The following is a 22994-nucleotide window of genomic DNA, read 5'->3' on the forward strand; positions in this document are numbered from 1 at the left end:
GGCATTTCTAGGATGTACATGGGACGATGAGTCAATTTCTGGAAATCATTACCACTTTAGAAAATGAAGTCCATGAGTGGGCTTCTGGAGGGCCATGAACCTGTGAAATTACATGCAAAATGTTTGTGGTGTATGTTTACTGTGGGAGGAGGTTCTGTGATGTTAAGAATCACTGGTGTCAGAGGTAATTACAAGAGCCAAAGTAAATCCATAGGCATTGCCTTCTATAGTTCTCTCCAGTATTTGAGGAATGTGATTGTTAAATATTTTCTTTTATGTTTTTTCTCTTCTGTTTTGGTCTTTAGAAGTCATTTTCAATCAAAAAACATATTAATAAAATGGAAAGTTATTTGAAAAAAAAATATGCTGCATGAAGCCAGGACAAGAAAGTGACATGCACTTGGCTACTGTGATAGGGTGGCAGAATTACAGGTGATTTAAATTATTTCTTTGATTTTGTTATGTCATCTTTTCTACAGGAACAAAAGTCATGAAAACATGGCAAGTAATCTGTACGTTCTTTGTGCCTGTGGTCCTCCTTCAGGCTTTTCAGGGATATCCAACTGGTTTGGATTTTGTTAACCTGAGGTCAAAAGCTCAAGTTCTAGATTGGGGGTAGACAAATTACAATCCCAAGCCAAATTCAGCCAGCAGACAGTTTTTGTATAGCTTTCAAGCTAAGAATGGGTTTTATATTTTTAAAAGTATATGAAAACAAAAATAATAGATAAAAGAAATTGCAGATAGCCTGTAAAGTCAAAAATATTTCCTAACTTGTCTTTTTTATTTTTTTAAGTTTCCTGATGCCAAATATAAAGCATTCAGCTTAGTGCGTGTTCCATAATATGGATTTGATAAATGGCAATAATGTTGTTAATCATACTACTAATACAATAGTACTACAAAACTATTAATAGTACCAAAAGTTCTATTATTAGTTTGACATTATTGTTCCTATATTTTATTATCCTTAATGATTATGCTCCTTGAATAATTTTGTTTGCTCCTTGCATTCTTGTTTATTCTTAAAATATCTACTTCTCTTTTCTTTTACTTTGGCAAAAATACTCATAAAATTTACTGGGTTTTTTCCTTCATTTTTGAAAGATGTTTTCACTAGTTACAGAATTCTGGGTTGACAGAATTTTACCCCCACTTTCAGCACATCAAAGATGCCATTCTTGTCTTCTACCTTGCAAGATTTCTGATGCAAACTCTACCGTAATTCACAACTTTGTTCCTCTGCATGTAATGTGTCTGTCTGCACTGGTACCATCAAGATTTTCACTTCATCTATGGTTTTCAAAAATTAAATATATGACATGGCTAAGTAGGGGTGAGGGCAAGAGTTGTGTGCTTGGCATTTATCTTTCTCTTATCTTTCTCAGGACTCTCTGAACTTCCTGAATCTTTCATTATTTTTTGAAAACTCTCAGCCATTATATCTTTCAACATTTCTCTGTTCCATTCTTTTTCTTCTGGGATTCCAATTAGATGTACATTAATACATGAGACTTTTTGATATGGCTCAGTTCTATTTTTCAGGTCTCCACCCCCCTATACACACACACACACACACACTTTTCACTTGGTTTTTTGTTTTTTTTTTTTTTTTTTTTTTTTTTTTTTTTTTGGAGGTCGGGCTCTTTTATTGGGCAGCAGGGGCCCACGCGCCAAGTTGGGTGGCTCTGCCTTCACCGATAGAGGCAGTCGGCCTGGATGTCGGCAGCAATCTCGGCCTCTCAACTTGACCCTGTTCAGCAGTTTCTTCTTGTACAGCAGCTCCTCATGCGTCTCCATGGAGAACTCAAAGTTTGGTTCCTCAACGGTGGCATCCACAGGGCAGGCCTCCCGGCAAAAGCCACAGTAGATGCACTTGGTCATGTAGATGTCATAGAGGGCTCAGCCTGGATGGTGATGGCCTGGGCGGGGCAGACGGCCTCGCAGAGCTTGCAGGCGATGCAACCCTCCTCCCCGGTCGCGTAGCAGCACAGCGTGTGCTCCCCATGGTAGCGCAGGCTCAACGGGCCTTCTCAAACGGGTAGTCGATGGTGGCCAGCTCCCGGAACAAGTAGCTCAGGGCCATGCCCAGACCTCAGAAGAGCTCAGTCCATATCAGGGTCCTCGCTGCACGGTTGGTTATCGACTTCATGTCCACCTCAGGCTCCTGCAGGTTCACGTACTTGTAGGTCGCTGCCACTGTGCTATTATGAAGGCTTCGGCCATTGGGATGTCCTGTGCTCACAGCCTGGGTCAGGGCAGCAGCGTGGGCATGGTCAGGCAGTACATCTCGAAACGCTGCCACTCCTCCTTCCCTTGCCAAGCGGGGCCAGTCTTCATTTTAGTTGGGGTAACTACTATTGACTATGTTCATGTTCGCTAATTCTTTCCTCAGCTGTGGCAGGTCATCTTACGAGCCAATTAAGCTAGGCATTCTTTATCCCTGTTACTATGTATAACACGCGTACTATTTCCATTTGATTCTTCCTTACAGATTCCATCTCTTTGCTAAAAATCCCTATCTGCTAATGTATGTTCTCCATCTTTTCACTGGAACTTTTTACATGCTAATCACACTTAAAATTCCCTGGTTGTTCCCACATCTTGTTCTGTCGTTTACTTTGTCTCTTGATAGTGGGCTAGTTTTTCTTGCTTTTTTGTATTTCTCATAGTGTTTTTTTTTTACTGAACACCAGAGATCACATAGGAGAACTCCAGTGTAATGATTTTCTCTCCTTCCCCCATTGGTAGAAGGTATTTTATTTCCTTTTTTCTAGCAACACAGAGTTTCCACCAATAGGTTTCAAGGAGGTTTGCTACCCTTCCCCAAATGGCTTAAGAGAGCAAGTACCCAGAGAGCAAGGTACTGCTGAACTTTGTGTTTTCCACAGCAGCAGCCACCCTCCTTCCAGGTGCAAATCTTAGGGTGATTTTTCTGGTCTCCCACCCTATTCCCAACTTTCCCCTCTAGAGGTCCTTGAATATGAAACTATTAGTGGGTGCAAACTTTGTATCTGAATCTCAATACTTTCATCCTAGCCCATATTCACCTGTTAACAATTTGTTAAAATTTTAGCTGAATTCTCATTCGTTTGTATGTAGGTTCCATCTTCCTTCCATGCCCTGTCCCTGGTGAGCCAGTGCTTGCAGAGCACCTATATTTTTCCTAGATTTCAGTGTAATTGATTATAGGTTCCAAGAGAGTCATGGTTTTATTATTACCATACTTTTTCTCATTTGTAGGATGATACAACTTCCAAGCTTCTAAATGCAAGCATAAATTTGTCCCAATTTGACTATTTTTTAATACTCTGGCTATGAATAGCTCTTAAAGAGTTCATAATTTCCTGTGCTCTTCTAATCTATTTTAGAGATTTCATGCCCAATGTCATCATGCACAAAGAATAAATTTGGACACTAGAGTACACATCCTAATAAGCAGATATTTGTATATCCATTATGAGGCCTCAAGTTATTTTAATTTGCTACCATTTACTTAGGCAAGACAAATTCTTTAATGCTACCTTTATGCAGGACTTCATGTGTTTTACAAATGCAGCACATAGAGTCCTCGATTTATTGCCATTCAACAAAGTAAACGGCTCACGCAACCCTCTGGCAATTACTTTCCATGGCTGCTTTGAACAAAGCAAAAACACCTCTTTTTTCTATTATGATCCATCTCTAACCTCAATATTCTTTTATTTGCTACTCATATTTCTAAAACTGAACTCTCAGGAGTTAGCATTCTCTAATCCCCTTAATGAATCCATGCTCCAGCACGTTCTGGTCATACGATCTTCCTCATACTGAACCTCTCAACTTCAGTTTCCTTATTTTCAAAATGAAGATAATAGTGTAAGAAATTAAATGAGAAAAAATGAATTATCTTTGAAAAGTGCTTGGCTATTATTGTCCTCTTCTGTCATTAATAGCTGATTAAATATATATTTATAGCCAATTGTACAAAGATTCAGGTATCTCTTTCTAGTCAAGCATATAACCTCAATTATTATGTTATTTCTAAAGGAAAACCAAATTAAACTTATAAATCATTTTCTTTTAAAATACTTTTTCCAGGAATGTAACTGGCTATAAATTTGAGGTCTTTGTGAATGTAAAAATCTTCTCTTTCTTATTTTAACTGTCATGTATGTATGTATGTATAGGTGTATAAATACATTTGTGTATGTGTCAGTGTGTCACACACACACACACACACACACAGCCTAATCATACAAGCCTGTGACTGCCCTGCACATCTGGCCCTCCATCTGCAACAGGGACAGTGCCAGGCTCAATGCTTAGTTCATTTTTTCTTGGACAGACTCCATTACCCACTCATATATTTCACCGACTCTAAAAGAACCAAGCAAATGATCTGATCGTTTTGGTAATTAAAAAACTTCCTGCCAGTGTGCATTTTCAGCAATTGCCAAAGATATTCCAGAGTGATAAATTGCTCCTACAAGGGCTTAATCAGTTTATTTCTCTTCATCTTCAGGTTTCATCCTGTCTATAAACAAAGTTCCTAAGAATATTGTGGTACAGCTGCTAGCAGTATCCTTGTGATGTTGACTGGGTATGCATTCCTTTTTAGCCTGAGTACTTTCAACCTGAAAAAGACTCATAAAAGAGGATTTCTAGATCAAAATACAATAAAAATTTCTAATGCTCATATGGAACACTTCTTCCACATGAAGATATGCCTGTATGTCTTAATGTTATTTTGGAAATGCATTTGGTAGTATTTGTAGATTGTATAGAGGGGGTTTATATGTGGAAAAGTTCCAGAGGTTAGACAGCAGTCTTGTAGTTTTCTAAAAAAGCAAAGTAAGTTATAGAATAGTAGTATGTATATCAGCAGTAACTAAAGCATGAACTATACAAATCTAGTATTCATTTCAGACATCATGGAAAACAACTTTATATATATATATATATATATATATATATATATATACATACACACATATATATTTCTTTTCTTTATATATATATATATATAAAGAAAATATATATATATATATAAATTTGCTTCAACCAAGAGGAGAAAAATGATTTTGTTGCAATAGAGATTAATGAAGTTCTAATTATGATCTGTATATACTCTGACTATCTACTAATTCAGATAAAATGTACCAATATGGGGGCTGGGGTTGTGGCATTGGTAGAGCACTAGTAAAGCAAAGCACTTGCCTAGCATGTGTGAAGCACTAGGTTCGATTCTCAGAATCACATACAAATAAATGAATAAAATATAGGTCTATCAACATCTAAAAAATATTTTTAAAATATAACAATATGTTCAAAAGATTAAAAATACTTACTATTCATAAAGGCATATAGTTCCTTTCAGTTTCTTTGAATCTCCAGGTCACCAGGCATAAAGGTGTTAGACTTCAACTTTCCTTCAACTCTTAACATTTAAATTGGGGGCGGGGGGGGGGGGGGAGTAGTAGGAATTGAACCCTGGGGGAATTTTACCATTGAGCTACATCCCCAGATCTTTTTATTTTTTATTTTGAAATAGGGTCTCATTAAGTTGTGTAGGGCTTAGGTAAGTTGTTGAGGCTGATCTTGAACTTGTGATCTTCCAGCCTCAGCTTCCCATATTACTGGGATTATTAAAGTTGCTCTTAATCACCCATTCAGAACCCCAAAAAAGTAAAGCAATAAGCACCTTATTTGTCATCTCTACAAAAGAAATCGATGTTACTTAGGGTACTTGCTCCATTCAGTCATCTGGGGACATATCTACTAACTGACATTTCAAAAGTTATCAAGAAAAAAACACATGCCATAAAAATGACTTGTTGAATACTTCTCTCTTTTCATATGAAAATGCCAGAAGTTTCTAGAGACAGAAGTATATCTGATTTTTATATTTCAAAGTTGTGCTATAATGATTATCTTAAATGTACAGGACTTACAATGAACTTATAATAGTTTTATACAAAAATTTTCCTTTTATGTTTTTTCAGAAATCTTTCCCATGTTTGAAAAAAATACTAAGAAACATTTTATAAGAAGGGAATCTCCTTTCTACCATACCACTCTCACTGATTTTTTTTAAATGAAAATGCTTCATTCATATTTGAGACTCATTAGTGAATATATTTGAACACAAATATATTCATTAATAGCCAGAGGAGAAGAAGGTCTTAAAGGAAAGGTTCTTTAAGGCCCCCTACCTCCTACAGCTACCCCAGACAGGATCAGAGGGTATTCAATTTGCAGAACTCTAACTCACAAACAGGCTACAACTGCATGCTAGAGAACCCCCATCCCTGGAAAGGTTAGGTGCCACTAACAATTAAACATCCTACTTTCCCAGCAGGAGAACAACAGAACCTTCAAAAGGAACTATCTATGCCTTATGGTCATGCTCCCTTCTAGTTTCTGAGCACTGAGGGCACCTCTGCTTCTACCTGTTTTCCTGGACTCCAGGCTACAACCTGTCTTGGAAATGTGGCTTTGAATTTAGAAAAATCAGTCTTATTCCCAACCCTGTTGCTTTTTAATCTCGAATGAGTCACTTATACACTCTAATCATTAAAAAAAAAATCACGTTCATCATTTTAAAAAGTGGTGATCATACTACCCTCTCAGATGAATGATGTAGGGACTGAATAGGATAAAATAACATGATCTATGTGAACTTTATTTGAGAAACTGTGAAATATCAAACGAATGCCAATCTGACCAAAACAAAAGAACAAAGCATACCCAGAATGTGGAAGACAAAACTGAACATGAATCTAGAAAGGCTAACTATATATTGGATGGAAGTTACTATCTGTCAAAAGTTCGTACATGTTCCTCTACACCAAGTCCAACATGGTGTAGGTATCTCAGCAAAAATGATTTGCTTAAAATAAAGCTGTAACCTATTGGTAGTGAGATTTATATGAATAAAATATTAACAGAAGATGGCAGTATAAAAGGGTTTTTTAAAAAGAGGGAGAGGGCTGCAAAGAAGAATCTGGCAACATTTACCCAGCAGTGTCCAAGAGAAATAGATACTGACTCAGCAGGCATTGTGATTTTGAGAGACAGATGTTCTGTATTATAAAAGCTAGCATAATATGTCAGTTCTCACTAGGTGTAATGAAATCTCCTTCAAAACTACTTTGCTTCCTTTATTCTGATTCTCTGTTCCCCAAGCCACCTTTTGATTACTAATTAGATCAGTAAAAATAAAAACCAGACCTAAACTGATGCAATCCCCACCAGGACACTGTGAGAACCAATGGGTGAAAAGCCAGTATATTTTCTGACTTCTCTATTAACTCCTCTTTCCAACTTCAATATGTGCTATTTTTGAGAAGGTACTTTGTATATTTATCAAGGGCCATATAACCATTCTCATTTTTTTATTCCATAGTTCTTCTAGGTTACAATGTCAATGTGGAAAAATGTTTATAAAGTTGAAAAATCACAGAATTTCATGTATGTTTTTCAAAAGAAGGAAAATTGACAAATCTAATACTCTTACTCCATTAATATTTCATACTTAATAATTTAATATGGTTACAAAGATTACATAGTAGGATTCATAAACTCATATGTGTAGAAGATGAGGAAAGAAATCATAGAGAAGCAGACTGGCTCAAGAGACAACAGGAATTGATGAGGACTCTGGTGAACATCTAGCTAACACGTCAGCCATGCTCAGCTCTAGCTATTTGCTGCCATTGTAGAATGTGGACTCAACATTATCAAATCTCTGATTTTTTTCAAAAGAAGCTGCAAGTCAGAATCTCTGTGAAATCACTTGACATTCAAACACTGGCAATTTTAATTTTAAAAACTGAGTGAGCTAATATTATGAGACCTAAACAAAAACATTTCAAATACCTGAATTTGGCATGGAGTTCACCAGTTTGAAATATGCTATGAAATTCTGAAAAGTACATAGAATGCCAAAAACACATAAGATTGGAACATAAGTCAAATTATACAAATGTAATATACTCTTCTCATAAACAGAGACATTTCAAAACTACCTACATGTGTTACATATAATATAAACCAGTAACAAATCTTGTTATCAACCTCAATTTCATCTCCATGAAATAGTAGTCATCTGCACTACTCAGACATTTATGTCACTTTGCATTTTAATCTTTTACATATGGAATCAACTTGCAAAATCAACATAGTCTACTTTTTAATATACTTGCACTGGGAAATATGTTTCTTCCTGTAAAGAAAATTATAAATAATGTTCTAATCTTTAATAACATTTTGAGTTATTCATATACCAAAGGGTGATATTATACAACACTACAGATTTGCATACTAAAATGCATAGAAAAAAAACTAAGACTGGTTTGAGATGACAGGCTTGATGCACATATTTCAACTCTTCCCATCCCAAATCCAGCATAATGAAAGAAAATACATTAAAAGAATAAATTCAAATTTTCAGTGAAAGCAAGAAAGAATGCTAAGCAGATAACAACTTTTGAGGATTTCTCGAAGGAAAGAAAGCAGGTAGAATTAGATCAGAGAAAAAGATCAGAGGAAATCAAAGTTCTAAACACTTGCAGAAAAAACTGCTGTGATGGTAGGTGCAGCTTCATTGAGCTCCAACTGTAGTTGAATAAGGAGCAGATGGGGGTTCTCAGGCAACCACCAGGATAAAAAAGTACACCGGGTACAGCAAGGCTGGTTTTTTCTTTTTCTGGATTATGCTAAGTAATTGGCTGATCAGAGCAGCTAAAGCAAGCACTGGGGTCTAACCAAGTGCCTCCTCATGATAGGCCCTACCCCATCAACCCTATTTGATTGCCAATCTTCCTCATTATGACAGTGGCTCAGGACATGTGCTAACCAGAAGTGATGGGATAAAGTGGAGGAAAGGTGATTTATTAGAGGAGGTAAAAGAATATTTCAGGAATATTTCTTTAGCTTAACAACTGGCAGAGACCACACCCTGTTTACAAGTCTACAACAGCCAAAGGAAGGGCACCTTTTAAAAATTGTCACAAAGGCCTACAAATAAGCAAGTTGGGAACACTGCTGCCAGCATAATACGCCTTCAAGAAAGGGTTAAAGAAGAAACCAGCTGCCAGTAACTGATTAGGGTTGGGAGACACGGAGAAGGATCAGCATTCTCTCCATCATTCCTCTGTTTCTCAGTTCCTCTTGATCCTAGCACTGGTTACTGATCTTTCTGTCTGCAACCCTTCTTCCCTCAGGCCCAGAAAATAGAATTTTTGGACCCCCAAAGCAACCTTATACAATCATGAAAAAATTTATTTTAATGTGGATGCACCCATCCTGGGGAAAGGAGGAGACACCTAAATACATTTTTGTCTTTACCCACACTCAATTTGTACCTTCTTTACTGCCCTCTAGGGAAAGCTCTCTTTTGGACTGTCCAGTTTCCCAGGACCTTTTATGGTTCAGAATCAAGAGAATAAAAAAGGCAAGACTGGAGAACTGAGAGAAAAGAAGAAAGAATTCCTGCTTGCTCCGTCAATTTCTGGACTCACCCTTGTTGTAGAGAATCTGAGTAATGGGCCCAGAATAGAGAAAAATAAGAAGAAAGGCTGGAAAGACTGTTTGTCCATCTAATGAAGAGTTTGAGGAGGATAGATAAGAGAAAAAACAAATCGGTTTGGAGAACCAGAAAGAGTTCAGGCTTTTTGTAAGGGAGGGGTTTCTGAGCAGCCCTAAGGAAAAACTGGAGAGAAAAATAAAGACAGGGATTGTGAAAAGTATTGCTATGGTTTACAACTTAGAATTTATATGACATTCTTTGAAAGAAGCAAATGTCTTTTAAATTTCTTCTGGATACTAGACTGTATTTCACTGTGCTGCTTCACTGTGCAGCTCAGCAGAGATGGCCTTACCAGGGCCTTAGTATTCACGAAGGTTAGGGATTTAGAGGGACCAGTGGAGGTAGACGGGAAAGTGATATAAGTTTAATCAGGGTTTCAGCAGATGTGCATACTAATTCTTTTGTCCAAGATACTCATGACCTAAATTAAAATTAAAAGGAATTTCTAAATATAGCATCAGCTTTCAGTCACTAATACATCTCTCTCAAATACCCAGTTTTAAAGGTTTGCTTTGAGGAATTAGAGGAAGGAATAAAAACTAGTCAGTTCATCTAAATTCCATTCTTTCTTTTCTTTTCTTTTTAGCCACCATTCTTCAGAGGGAAAAACACCTAAAAAATTAATGAAGCTTAGCCAGGCCCAGTGGCACATGCCTATAACGCCAGCAGCTCAGGAGGCTGAGGCAGGAGGAGTGCAAATTCAAAGCCACTCTCAGCAATTAGCAAGGCTGAAAGCAGCCTAGCGAGATCCTGTCTAAAAATAAAAAGGGAGGGGGTTTCAAGATGGCGGCCTAGAGGGTGGCTGCATTTCATGTTGCTCCAGGACTCAGGATTCAAAAGAGGAGATATTGAGACGCTTGGGACCAACTCAAAGCAGCCGGGTGACTCTCACCCCCTGGGGGGGCATCCCGGATGGGACGGGGGTCCCGGAACGCAGGAAACTTTGTGAAGTAGAACTGCCGGCGAGACGCCCCTCCCCCCGCTGGAGCAGTGAACTCGGACAGCTGGGAGCGCCGTAAAGGAGGCCGCTCGGCACAGCGCTGGGACTCGGAGCAACCACTGGGGCTCCGGCGGCTGCCCAGGGGAAGAGTGGCGAGGAGAGCTGTGTGGACTCAGGACACCGGGACCTGCCCTGAGGAGGAGGAGGAGGAGCGTGGCCACTTGGATTCGGAGTGACTGCACCAGAGCTACAGGCGGTTGCCAGAGGAGAAGCCGCGCAGCGAGCTGTTTGGACTCAGAACGACGCTTCTGAACACCGGGGCCTGCCCTGAGGACTAGGAGGAGGAAGAGGAGCGCGGCCGCTTGGATTCGGGTGACTACACCAGAGCTACAGGTGGTTGCCAGAGAAGGGGCTGCGTGGCGAGCTGTTTGGACTCTGACCACTTCTGAACCCCGGGGCCTGCCCGGAGGAGTAGGAGAAGGAGGAGGAGGAGCGCGGCGGGTCGTTTGGACTCGCAGTGACTGCATTAGCGCTCCAGGCGGCTGCTCTGAGGAGAAGGCGAGTGGTGAGTTGTTTGGTCTTAAAGTGACAGCTCCTGAACACAGGGGGGCTGCCTGGAGGAGAAGCGTGGTGGGACGCTTGGTCTTGAGTGGCCGCACCTGAGCTCCGGGCGGTTGCCCAGAGGACCCGTGCAGCGGGTCACGTGGATTCAGAGCCACTCAGAGGGACTGCTCCTGAACACCCGGGGGTTATCTGGAGAAGGAGGAGGAACGGGGAGGGTCACTTCGACTCGGAGTGATTGATTGCCCCGGGCTACGGGTGGTTGGTGGGAGGAGGAGGCACGAAGTGAGTTTCTTGGACTCCTAGTGACTGCACTGGCATACTGGGCGGCTGTCTGGAGGAAGAGGCCTGTGGCGGGTCTCTGGGACTCAGAGCGATTGTTCGGGGCCACAGGTGGCTGCTCAGAGGAGGGGCCACACAGCCAGGCGATTAGGTGCAGAGCAGGGTCCCAGGATCTAGGAGGCTTCTGGGTGGAAGAGCCGCACAGAGACAGGCTTAGGGCCGAGCGAAGGTTCCAGGCCTGTGGGCAAATTCTCTGAGGAGGGGCAGCCTAAGGAGATTCATCTGCGAAGGGTGAGGCTCCCAGGCCCAGGAGGTAGGGCCGGGCCCCTGGAAACTTTGCAGAGGAAGGCAGCCCAGCCCAGGCAGTAGCTGTAAATTGAGGGGAACCTCTAGGAGGAAACTGACCAGCGAGACCTCCCCACTGGGTGAGTCTTCCCTGCCTGGTGAGATTTCCCCACAAGGACGGTAAAACCAGAGACACAGGCCCAAACAGGCCTTGCCTCAGCCCACAGCCTAGGTCCCCTTTGGATGACCATTGGTCAACAAGTGGAGGCACCTCTGCCCACTAGCAGGGAATATACCCCACCTGAAGGCCACCACTCCTAGAGAGGCAGCTTCCTTGTGGAGCACCGCATTATCAACTTCCTCCAAGACTTCAGCCTACTGAAGGCTAAGAGGGGATATATATAGAAATCTTCAGGGACATTGTAAATCAACACAGGAAATCTGCAATATCTCAGCGGTCCACTGATACCTGAACAATATGAGAAAACAAGGAAAGAAAATGATGCAAACAAATCTAGATGTTACATCAATAAAACCCAATGACAGCATGGCAGAAGAAATGACAGAAAAGGAGTTCAGAATGTATATAATTAAAATGATCAGAGAAGCAAACGATGAGATGAAAGAGCAAATGCAAGCATTGAATGATCGCACCAATCGACAGTTAAAAGAGCAAATACAGGAAGCAAAAGATCATTTCAATAAAGAGTTAGAGATATTGAAAAAAAACCAAACAGAAATCCTTGACATGAAGGAAACAATAAACCAAATTAAGAACTCCATAGAAAGCATATCCAATAGGATAGAACACCTGGAAGACAGAACCTCAGACATTGAAGACAAAATATTTAACCTTGAAAACAAAGTTGAACAAACAGAGAAGATGGTAAGAAATCATGAACAGAATCTACAAGAACTATGGGATATCATGAAAAGGCCAAATTTAAGAATTATTGGGATTGAGGAAGGTCTAGAGAAACAAGCCAAAGGAATGAACAATTTATTCAATGAAATAATATCAGAAAATTTCCCAAATCTGAAGAATGAAATGGAAAATCAAGTTCAAGAGGCTTATAGGACTCCAAATACACAAAATTACAACAGACCCACACCAAGGCACATTATAATGAAAATACCTAACATACAAAATAAAGACAGAATTTTAAAGGCTGTGAGAGAAAACAACCAAATTACATTCAGGGGGAAACCAATACGCATATCAGCAGATTTTTCAATCCAGACCCTAAAAGCTAGAAGGTCCTGGAACAACATTTTTCAAGCCCTGAAAGAAAATGGATGCCAACCAAGAATCTTATACCCAGCAAAACTTACCTTCAAATTTGACGATGAAATAAAATCCTTCCATGATAAACAAAAGCTAAAAGAATTTACAAAAAGAAAGCCAGCATTACAGAACATTCTCAACAAAATATTCCATGAGGAAGAGATGAAAAACAAAGAAGCAAATCAGCAAAGGGAGGAATTATCCTAAAGGAATTGTCAAATAAAGGAGGAAACAAGTTGTGTCAAACAAATAAATGAACAAAATTTTAAAAATGAACCAAATGACTGGGAAACCAAATCATTTCTCTATAATAACCCTGAATGTTAATGGCCTGAAGTCATCAATCAAAAGACATAGACTGGCAGACTGGATTAAAAAGAAAGATCCAACACTATGTTGCCTGCAAGAGACTCACCTCATAGAAAAAGATACCCATAGACTAAAGGTGAAAGGATGGGGAAAAACATACCATGCACATGGACTCAGCAAAAAAGCTGGAGTATCCATCCTCATTTCCGATAATGTGGACTTCAAGCCAAAGTTAGTCAGAAGGGATAAAGAAGGTCATTTCATACTGCTTAAGGGAAGCATAAATCAGCAAGATATAACAATCATAAACATCTATGCCCCAAACAGTGGCTCATCTATGTATGTCAAACAAATCCTTCTCAATTTCAGAAACCAAATAGACCATAACACAATAATACTAGGTGATTTTAACACGCCGCTCTCACCACTGGACAGATCTTCCAGACAAAAATTGAACAAAGAAACCATAGATCTCAATAACACAATCAATAATTTAGACTTAACAGACATTTATAGAATATACCATCCAACCAAGAGTGAATACACTTTCTTCTCAGCAGCACATGGATCCTTCTCTAAAATAGACCATATATTATGCCACAAAGCTAATGTTAGCAAATACAAGAAGATAGAGACACTACCATGTATTCTATCAGATCATAATGGATTGAAGTTAGAAATAAATGAAAGAGTAAAACACAGAAACTATTCCAACATCTGGAGATTAAACAATATGCTATTATATGATGAATGGATAACAGAAGGTATTAGGAAGGAAATTAAAAAATTCTTAGAGGTAAATGAGAACAAAGAAACATCATATCAAAATCTCTGGGACACTATGAAAGCAGTACTTAGAGGGAAATTTATTTCATGGAGCGCATTTAATAAAAGAAGTAAAACTCAACAAATAAACAACCTAACACTACAGCTCAAAGCCTTAGAAAAAGAAGAACAGAACAGCACCAAAAGTAGTAGAAGACAGGAAATAGTTAAACTCAGAGCTGAAATCAATGAAATTGAAACAAAAGAAACAATACAAAAAATTGACAAAATAAATAGTTGGTTCTTCGAAAAAATAAACAAAATTGATAAACCTTTAGCCACACTAACAAAGAGAAGACGAGAGAAAACCCAAATCACTAAAATTCGGAATGAACAAGGAAATATCACAACAGACAGGATGGAAATACAAAACATAATTAGAAGCTATTTTGAAAATCTATACTCCAACAAAATAGAAAATTTCGAAGACATCAACAGGTTTCTAGAGACATATGAATTGCCTAAACTGAATGAGGAGGACATAAACAATTTAAATAGACCAATTTCAAGTACTGAAATAGAAGAAGTCATCAAAAGCCTACCAACAAAGAAAAGTCCGGGATCAGATGGGTTCTCAGCCGAGTTCTACAAAACCTTTAAAGAAGAGCTCATTCCAATACTTCTCAAAGTATTCCATAAAATAGAAGAGGAGGGAACCCTCCCAAACTCATTCTATGAAGCCAATATCACACTGATACCTAAACCAGACAGAGACTCATCAAGGAAAGAAAATTTCAGACCAATATCCTTAATGAACATCGATGCAAAAATTCTCAACAAAATTTTAGCAAATCGCATACAAAAAACATATTAAAAAGATAGTGCACCATGATCAAGTGGGTTTCATCCCAGGGATGCAAGGTTGGTTCAACATCAGGAAATCAATAAACGTAATTCACCATATCAATAGACTTAAAGTCAAGAATCACATGATTATTTCAATAGATGCAGAAAAAGCATTTGATAAAATACAGCACCCCTTCATGCTCAAAACACTAGAAAAAATAGGGATAGTGGGAACATTCCTTAACATTGTAAAGGCCATTTATGCTAAGCCCATGGCTAATATCATTCTAAATGGTGAAAAACTGAAAGCATTCCCCCTAAAAACTGGAACAAGGCAGGGATGCCCTCTTTCACCACTTCTATTCAACATCGTTCTTGAGACTCTGGCCAGAGCAATTAGACAAACCAAAGAAATTAAAGGGATACGAATTGGAAAAGAAGAACTCAAACTATCCCTGTTCACTGATGACATGATTATATATTTAGAGGAACCTGGAAATTCCACCAGAAAACTCTTAGAACTCATAAGTGATTTCAGTAAAGTAGCAGGTTACAAGATCAATGCCCATAAATCCAACGCATTTTTATACATAAGTGATGAATCTTCAGAAAGAGAAATTAGGAAAACTACCCCATTCAAAATAGCCTCGAAAAAAATAAAATACTTGGGAATCAATCTCACAAAAGAGGTGAAAGACCTCTACAATGAGAACTACAGAACACTAAAGAAAGAAATTAAAGAACACCTTAGAAGATGGAAAGATCTTCCATGTTCTTGGATAGGAAGAATTAATATTGTCAAAATGGCCATACTACCTAAAGTGCTATACAAATTCAATGCAATTCCAATTAAAATCCCAATTGTGTACCTTACAGAAATAGAGCAAGCAATTATGAAATTCATCTGGAAGAATAAGAAACCCAGAATAGCTAAAGCAATCCTTAGCAGGAAGAGTGAAACAGGGGGTATTGCAATACCAGATCTTCAACTCTACTACAAAGCAATAGTAACAAAAACAGCATGGTATTGGTACCAAAATAGAAAGGTAGATCAATGGTACAGAATAGAGGACACGGACACAAACCCAAATAAATACAATTTTCTCATACTAGACAAAGGGGCCAAAAATATGCAATGGAGAAAAGATAGCCTCTTCAACAAATGGTGCTGGGAGAATTGGAAATCCATATGCAACAGAATGAAACTAAACCCATATCTCTCACCATACACGAAACTAAACTCAAAATGGATTAAGGACCTCAGAATCAGACCAGAGACCCTGCAGATTATAGAAGAAAAAGTAGGTCCAAATCTTCACCTTGTTGGTCTAGGACCAGACTTCCTTAACAGGACTCCCATAGCACAAGAAATAAAAGCTAGAATCAACCACTGGGATAGATTCAAACTAAAAAGCTTTCTCTCAGCAAAGGAAACTATCAGCAATGCGAAGAAAGAGCCTACAGAGTGGGAGAATATCTTTGCCAATCATACTTCAGATAGAGCACTAATCTCCAGAATCTATAAAGAACTCAAAAAACTCTACTCCAAGAATTCAAATAATCCAGTCAACAAATGGGCTAAGGAAATGAATAGACACTTCACAGAAGAAGATCTACAAGCAATCAACAAACATATGGAAAAATGTTCAACATCTCTAGTAATAAGAGAAATGCAAATCAAAACCACCCTAAGATTCCATCTCACCCCAATTAGAATGGCGATTATCAAGAATACGAGCAACAACAGGTGTTGGCGAGGATGTGGGGAGAAAGGTACACTCATACACTGCTGGTGGGGCTGCAAATTAGTGCAGCCACTCTGGAAAGCAGTGTGGAGATTCCTTAGAAAACTTGGAATGGAACCACCATTTGACCCAGCTATCCCACTCCTTGGCCTATACCCAAAGGACTTAAAATCTGCATACTACAGAGATACAGCCACATCAATGTTCATAGCTGCTCAATTCACAATAGCCAGACTGTGGAACCAACCTAGATGCCCTTCAATTGATGAGTGGATAAAGAAACTGTGGTATATATATATATATATACACAATGGAATATTACTCAGCCATAAAGAATGATAAAATTATGGCATTTGCAGGCAAATGGATGAAATTGGAGAATATCAAGCTAAGTGAGATAAGCCAATCTCAAAAAGCCAAAGGACGAATGATATTGCTAATAAGTGGATGATGACACATAATGGGGGGGAGGGAAGGGTTAGTGTTAGGGTTAGAGTTAGGGTTAGGGAGGGGGGCAAGTATGGAGGAAGGAAGGACTGTATAGAGGGAAAAGAGGGGTGGGAGGGGTGGGGTGAAGGGAAAAAATAACAGAATGAATCAAACAACATTATGTAAATTTATGATTACACAAATGGTATGCCTTTACGCCATGTACAAACAGAGAAACAACATGTATCCCATTTGTTTACAATAAAAAAAATACATTAAAAAAAGGAAATCGATATTCTTTTAACCAAATGTAAGATAAAATTTAAGGAAAGGGACAAATGATTAATGGTAAAGGAAGACAAAAATAAATAAAAAGCTATGCTTCAAGCTGATAAGACTAAGTATTGCAAAAATAAACCCCTAATTAAAAACAAATTTAATTCAACAGCTATTAAAATTCCTTTGTACTTTTAGTGATTACCAGCTTGATAAAGTAAATGTAAAAAAAACAAGATGGCAAGAAATCACTTTATAGCTATCTTAAAGTAAACAGTAATCAAAATGATATGGCACAGGCTTAAGGAAAAGTGACACTGAAGGAACATGATAGATTTATTTGGTATTGTTTATTTAGTATATAATCAGATAATAATCAATAGCAACTCAATGTTGGGGAAAGGAATCACCCCTGAGGAATTGTTGCTGTAAGTGAATATTAGTAAGCAAAATTTGAATTTGTATCTTGCCTCATATATTTGTATATATCTATGATTGAATATTTTTAAAAATAAAGAAACCTGAAAACTTATCTTTTTTGATGATTAACAAACTACTTCAGAGAAAAATAGATGAAAAATTGTTTTAATAGAATGTAATAAATATAAAAAGGAATATAACATATTGAGGAAAACTGACAGAAGTTGGTTGTTCAAAAATATACAAGAAAGAAGTATACAATCATATAAGGACAACACTAAAATTCATTCATACATGGTCAAGGAGAGAAAAAAAAGATACTATTGGAAAAAGAAAATACAAATAAGAAAGAATCATATGGGAAAATACACAAAAATCAAGTCAGGCATGGCAGCTCATGCCTGTAACCCCAGCTACTTGGGAAGCCGAGGCAAGAGATGCCAAGCTCAAGGCCAACCTAAGCAACTTAGTGAGAACCTCTCTCAAAATAAAATTTTAGAAAGGGCTGAGGACGTAGCTCAGTCATAGAGTACTTGCCCAGCATGCACAGGGTCTTATGTTCAATCCGCAGTACGGAAGGAAGGAAGGAAGGAAGGAAGGAAGGAAGGAAGGAAGGAAGGAAGGAAGGAAGGAAGACAAATTAAGGAAATGCTCATTTAATTAGTTTTAAAGTGCTATTATTTTAACTAACAAGACATAAATTATAAAATCTGGTGTCGACTGTGCTATATTTCTACTGAGTGACATTATTAATACATCCAATCATCTGAAAACTAATCAGGATACATAACCAAAACAATAAAAGTATTTCTATCTTTTGAACCAATAATTCCACCAAGTACTATAAGGAAAGTGAGGAAATATTCAGAACCCTAAAAATGAAAGAAGGAAGGAAGAAAAGAGGGTGGGAAAGGTGAGGGAAGAAGAAAACTTATAAAGATGCTCTTAGATATGCTATTTAAAATAGTGAAAACTGGAAAACCTCCAAGTTCCCCTCAGGAGAATAATTGTGAAAAGTAGATGTACCAAAGTGACAGACTTCAACACAACAACTGAAACATATCCAGTGACAAGACCAATTAATTTGAATGTAAATAAAATTTTGTAACTTATTTCTCTAAAGTGGCTTGAGTTTATAAAAAGGGTGTTTTCGTAGTTTGTAAGTGAAAATGTCTCATGAGTAACAATCAAAAAACCTTACTTAAATCAAGAAAAAATAACTTACTATTCCCCTTTGTCTATGGGTTTTTCATTCTATCATGGAAGAACAGGAAATGGATCTGACATGACTAAATTTCACAGAGGAATTTTTATTATTGCCTAGAATCTTGTGTTCTTATAAGTAATACCAAACTAGATGTTAGATGATTTGTTCCAGTTTCTTTCTAAATGCTTAAATTCCTCTGATTTTTAAACTCCTTTACCTTACCTCAGGGCCTTTGGAATTAAGGATAGAGCTTCCACTATAACTTCTGAGATCTTGAAATCTTTAGACATTAGAAGGGAGAAATGTGGCCTGATGAATACCAACTACTTTTGACTTGCCATTCAGATGAAATAAAAGCTCTTTTCTTACCTCTAAAGAAAATTTAAAAAGGAACATGAAGATGATAAAATCACACTCTTTCCCATCAATCTTAAAAATTTCACCATCACTTTTATAACCTGCTTTATGGCATTTTTTGTGTATCAATGGTCGGTGGATACAGTGCCCAGCACCTGTCTTGCCACAGCAGTTCTCCTATTCCTGTCATTTAGAACTCACCCTGCTACGCTGCCATCACTGACTTCAGGGAAGCACAATATTAGCAGGCAAGCGGAGGACATCATGGCGTTCCCTGAGTATATCTAAAAGCAATAGAAAGCTTTTAAAAATATAAGTAGCCTTATCACTAAGTTCCATAAATTACCTTTCACTTGGAGAAATTCCCACAGAGTTGTAATCAGATGGTATCAAAAAACCAATATAAGTCAGGTCAGCTACTTCAATGATTTTGCTGGACAAATGTACTCAAGGTACACCAAAGTCTCATTAAAAGTTCACCTCTCTGAACCTCCTCCCGTGTGATAATCGGCACCAGAATCATTTCCTCCTTTTCTCTAATATAGGTTACATTAAAATGACACAATCCAACTTGCTGAGTTAAATTAAAAAAAAAAAAAAAAAGCTTTTAAAGATTCAAGAAATATGGCTCCAACTGACAGTTTTGAAATCCAGGCTGAGAATCTAAGATAACAGCATTTCCTCATGATGAAGGTTACTTTCCACCAAAGTACTTACTTTAGATCAATTCATTTAAAAAGAAAAACCCTAAAATTCATAAATTAACACAATAAATCTTTAACATAAGCTAAGTCTGTGTGTTACCTGTTGCTAAAGTATACTGAGACTAAATACCACAATTCTAGTAATTACGGTACATTCATGAATGTCACCATGTAGCCATCTAAATAGCAATGCTTAGCTTCTCTTTCCTCCATGGGGATGTGGTCCTGTCATAAACCCCTGCAGAAACCTCACACCAGGAACCAACTCAACTTCAATCTGAGTTTCACCTTCATATCATTAGACATCAAGGACCCTGACCCCTTACTCTCCTACAGGCCCTTACCACAATAGAGTATACCTAGCCCTCACTCTGATGAGCTGGTAGCGCATCATTCTATCCTTGTCTCTTGCCTCTGTCCTGAGTCCCTCCCACTCTCAGCTAGCCAGTCTTCCAACCTGCCATCACTTAAATCTTGTTGGAAATTAGTCTTCTTCACAAATCTTTCCCAAGTAATGGGAAGGAGAAAAGTCCAGCTCCCAGAGTTAACTAATTAAACTGATACACTTTCCTCGTCCCGCTCATTGGGCTCTACTGCATTTGTACAGCACAAACACTTTCTTAAGTGTTTGATCCTAATGAGTGTTCATTCTGTGATTGTTCACTTTAAATAACACATACCTAGAGAAGAGCAATTTGTATGTACAGTATACAACAGAATGTGTGTCACATAGAATCATTTAATAATTGCTTTTTGTGTGTGTGTGTGTGTGTGTGTGTGTGTGTGTGTGTGTGTGTGTGTGTGATTGAACCCAGGAGTACTTAACCACTGACTCACATTCCCAACCTTTTTTTTTTGTCTTTTTATTTTCAGACAGGGTCTTGCTAAATTGTTGCTTAGGGCCTTGCGAAATTACTGAGGCTGAACTTGAACTTGTGATTCTGCTGCCTCAGCCTCTCAAGTTGCTGGGATTACAGGCTTGTGCCACCACAACTGCTTAATAAATACTCTTTTTTATTATGAAGGTCATAAGAGATACCTAGATCTCAGTCAGTAGCTTTCAGCGTTCATTTCAGAAAGTGAGAAGCACTGCCTAACCATCACCATCTCCGCTTCCATGACTACTGTATCTCAACTTCATTGTTGTTGGCTCTCTTTTCCCTCAATGACACTCACTAATAAAAATAACTCACCAGATATCTGGGTCATTCTAAAGAACATGCTTTTGGTAATATGAAGGAAGCAGTTGGAAGAATCTAGCCTTCCTATCCTTTCCCCCTTTCTTTATACTTCCATTTTTAATTAATTTATTTAGTAGCTATGGAGGAAAAGGTAAATTTCACCCCTGTGGTATAGATAGAATCATGGCAGTCACATTTCAATGATTCTTTAGAGAAAAAAGGGCAATCTTCAAAAAACTTCCCAAGATGGATAATTTATTTTATATCATTACTTAATACACAAGAGTTAAGGAATTAGACTGGGGGTATATGTAGCTCAGTAGTAAAGAGCTTGCCTACCAAACACAAGGCCCTGCTTCAATCCTCAGAACTGCCAGAAAAAAGAGTTGAGAAATCAGGTTTTACAAGTAAGTGTCATTAAAAAAAAAAGAAAGAAAAAAGAAATAGGATCATGGAGTTTAAGATACATGCCAAGTATAACACACTAGAATTCCAACACTGGCATTCACCATTGAGTATCATAGGGCATTCCTAGATATGTTCTCACTTAAGCAAACTGTTATCTTTTTATTAGACAAATAATATGACTACCTCCATGACTTCTTCTGCCATCCCCAACATCATTCTTTCTTTTTACTGTGGATGATGAGAATTAATTTAAAACTGAATTTTCAAAATTTCCACAAGGGTAGAGAGAGAGACTAGATAAGCTAAACAAGGAAGAAGACAACACAAACAGTAAAGTGGAAAGAAGTCACTACACATTGGTGGGTAGGAGTTAATTCTGGAAGAGGGAAGCAATGTTAACCAAATATCAGCTAGGTGAGGAACCGCAGTGGAGGTCTTAAGCTCTTTACAGGTAAAGTCAACAGGCTAAGGAAGAAGAATCTCAAGTTCAAGATGCCTCAAAAATTTAGCAAAAAAAAAAAAAAAAAAGTGGGGGGGGGCGGTGCTGTGGATGTAGCTCTGTGTTAAAGCACCCCTGGGTTCAATCCCCAGTACTCCCCCCAAAAAAGTCCATTACACTGAAAATGTACAAGTTGCTCTTATTTTTCCTTAATCTAAATAATCAAAGAGATTCCTTACTTACATGCCATTTTTAAAAGCCCATTGGAGCTGGGAATGTACTCAGTGGTACAGCACATACTCAGAATACATGAGACCCTAGGTTCAGGCCCCAGCGCACACACAAAAAAAACTCCCTCTAGTATCTAAAAATAATTTTTACTACATGTCAAAACCCAAACTTATACACTAACATTTCATAAACCTGAAGACTGACCATTGTGTGATTTATTATTAAGTCAGATTCTATAAGTGCAAGAAGCATTATCCCCAAAATGTAATAAACAAAGGAATCACAGATATTATCCCCAGGCTAAGGAACTATAGCAACAACTTTGTCCTGTTTCTGAAGAATCCACTGAGGAGTGACAGCAATTCCTCTGATTGTATCTTTACCCTGTCATCTGTACCTCAAAGGCATTTCTTAATGTAAAATAAACAAAAAGTGAAAGTAATCCTTAGAGATTCCCTCAAGTCCCCAGATGATATTATAACTCAGTTTCCGTTTCAATATTCCACTAACTCCAAACAAGGCAATACAGCTTAAAGTCATTTTCAAGGGCATCAAGAAGATACCTCAGGATAAACTTTTAGTGACAACAATCCACACCACAAAAACAGACCTAACTAGAGCCCAGAACAGAAGAAAAATTTCCTCCCCAATTTTCATAGCCACTGTGCCTCCTTCAGGAAAAAGGGATCCTAGACCTCAGATTTGCAGCAGTTTCCCAGGTTAACAACCAGGACCCTTCCTATGGCTGACTTC

General features: G+C 38.2%; 1 protein-coding gene and 1 pseudogene across 9 annotated transcripts in view; both read right to left on the minus strand.

The window, feature by feature from the left end:
- Nucleotides 1-22994, minus strand: part of FRMD5 (FERM domain containing 5) — a 331122-nt gene that overhangs the window by 247134 nt on the left and 60994 nt on the right. The window lies entirely within an intron of this gene.
- Nucleotides 365-4640, minus strand: LOC306655086 (NADH dehydrogenase [ubiquinone] iron-sulfur protein 8, mitochondrial-like; annotated as a pseudogene). Its single transcript has one exon. The product of its transcript is annotated as an NADH dehydrogenase [ubiquinone] iron-sulfur protein 8, mitochondrial-like (transcript).

This window comes from Sciurus vulgaris (assembly GCF_902686455.1).
Source record: "Sciurus vulgaris genome assembly, chromosome: 2".
NCBI classification, from domain to species: domain Eukaryota; kingdom Metazoa; phylum Chordata; class Mammalia; order Rodentia; family Sciuridae; genus Sciurus; species Sciurus vulgaris.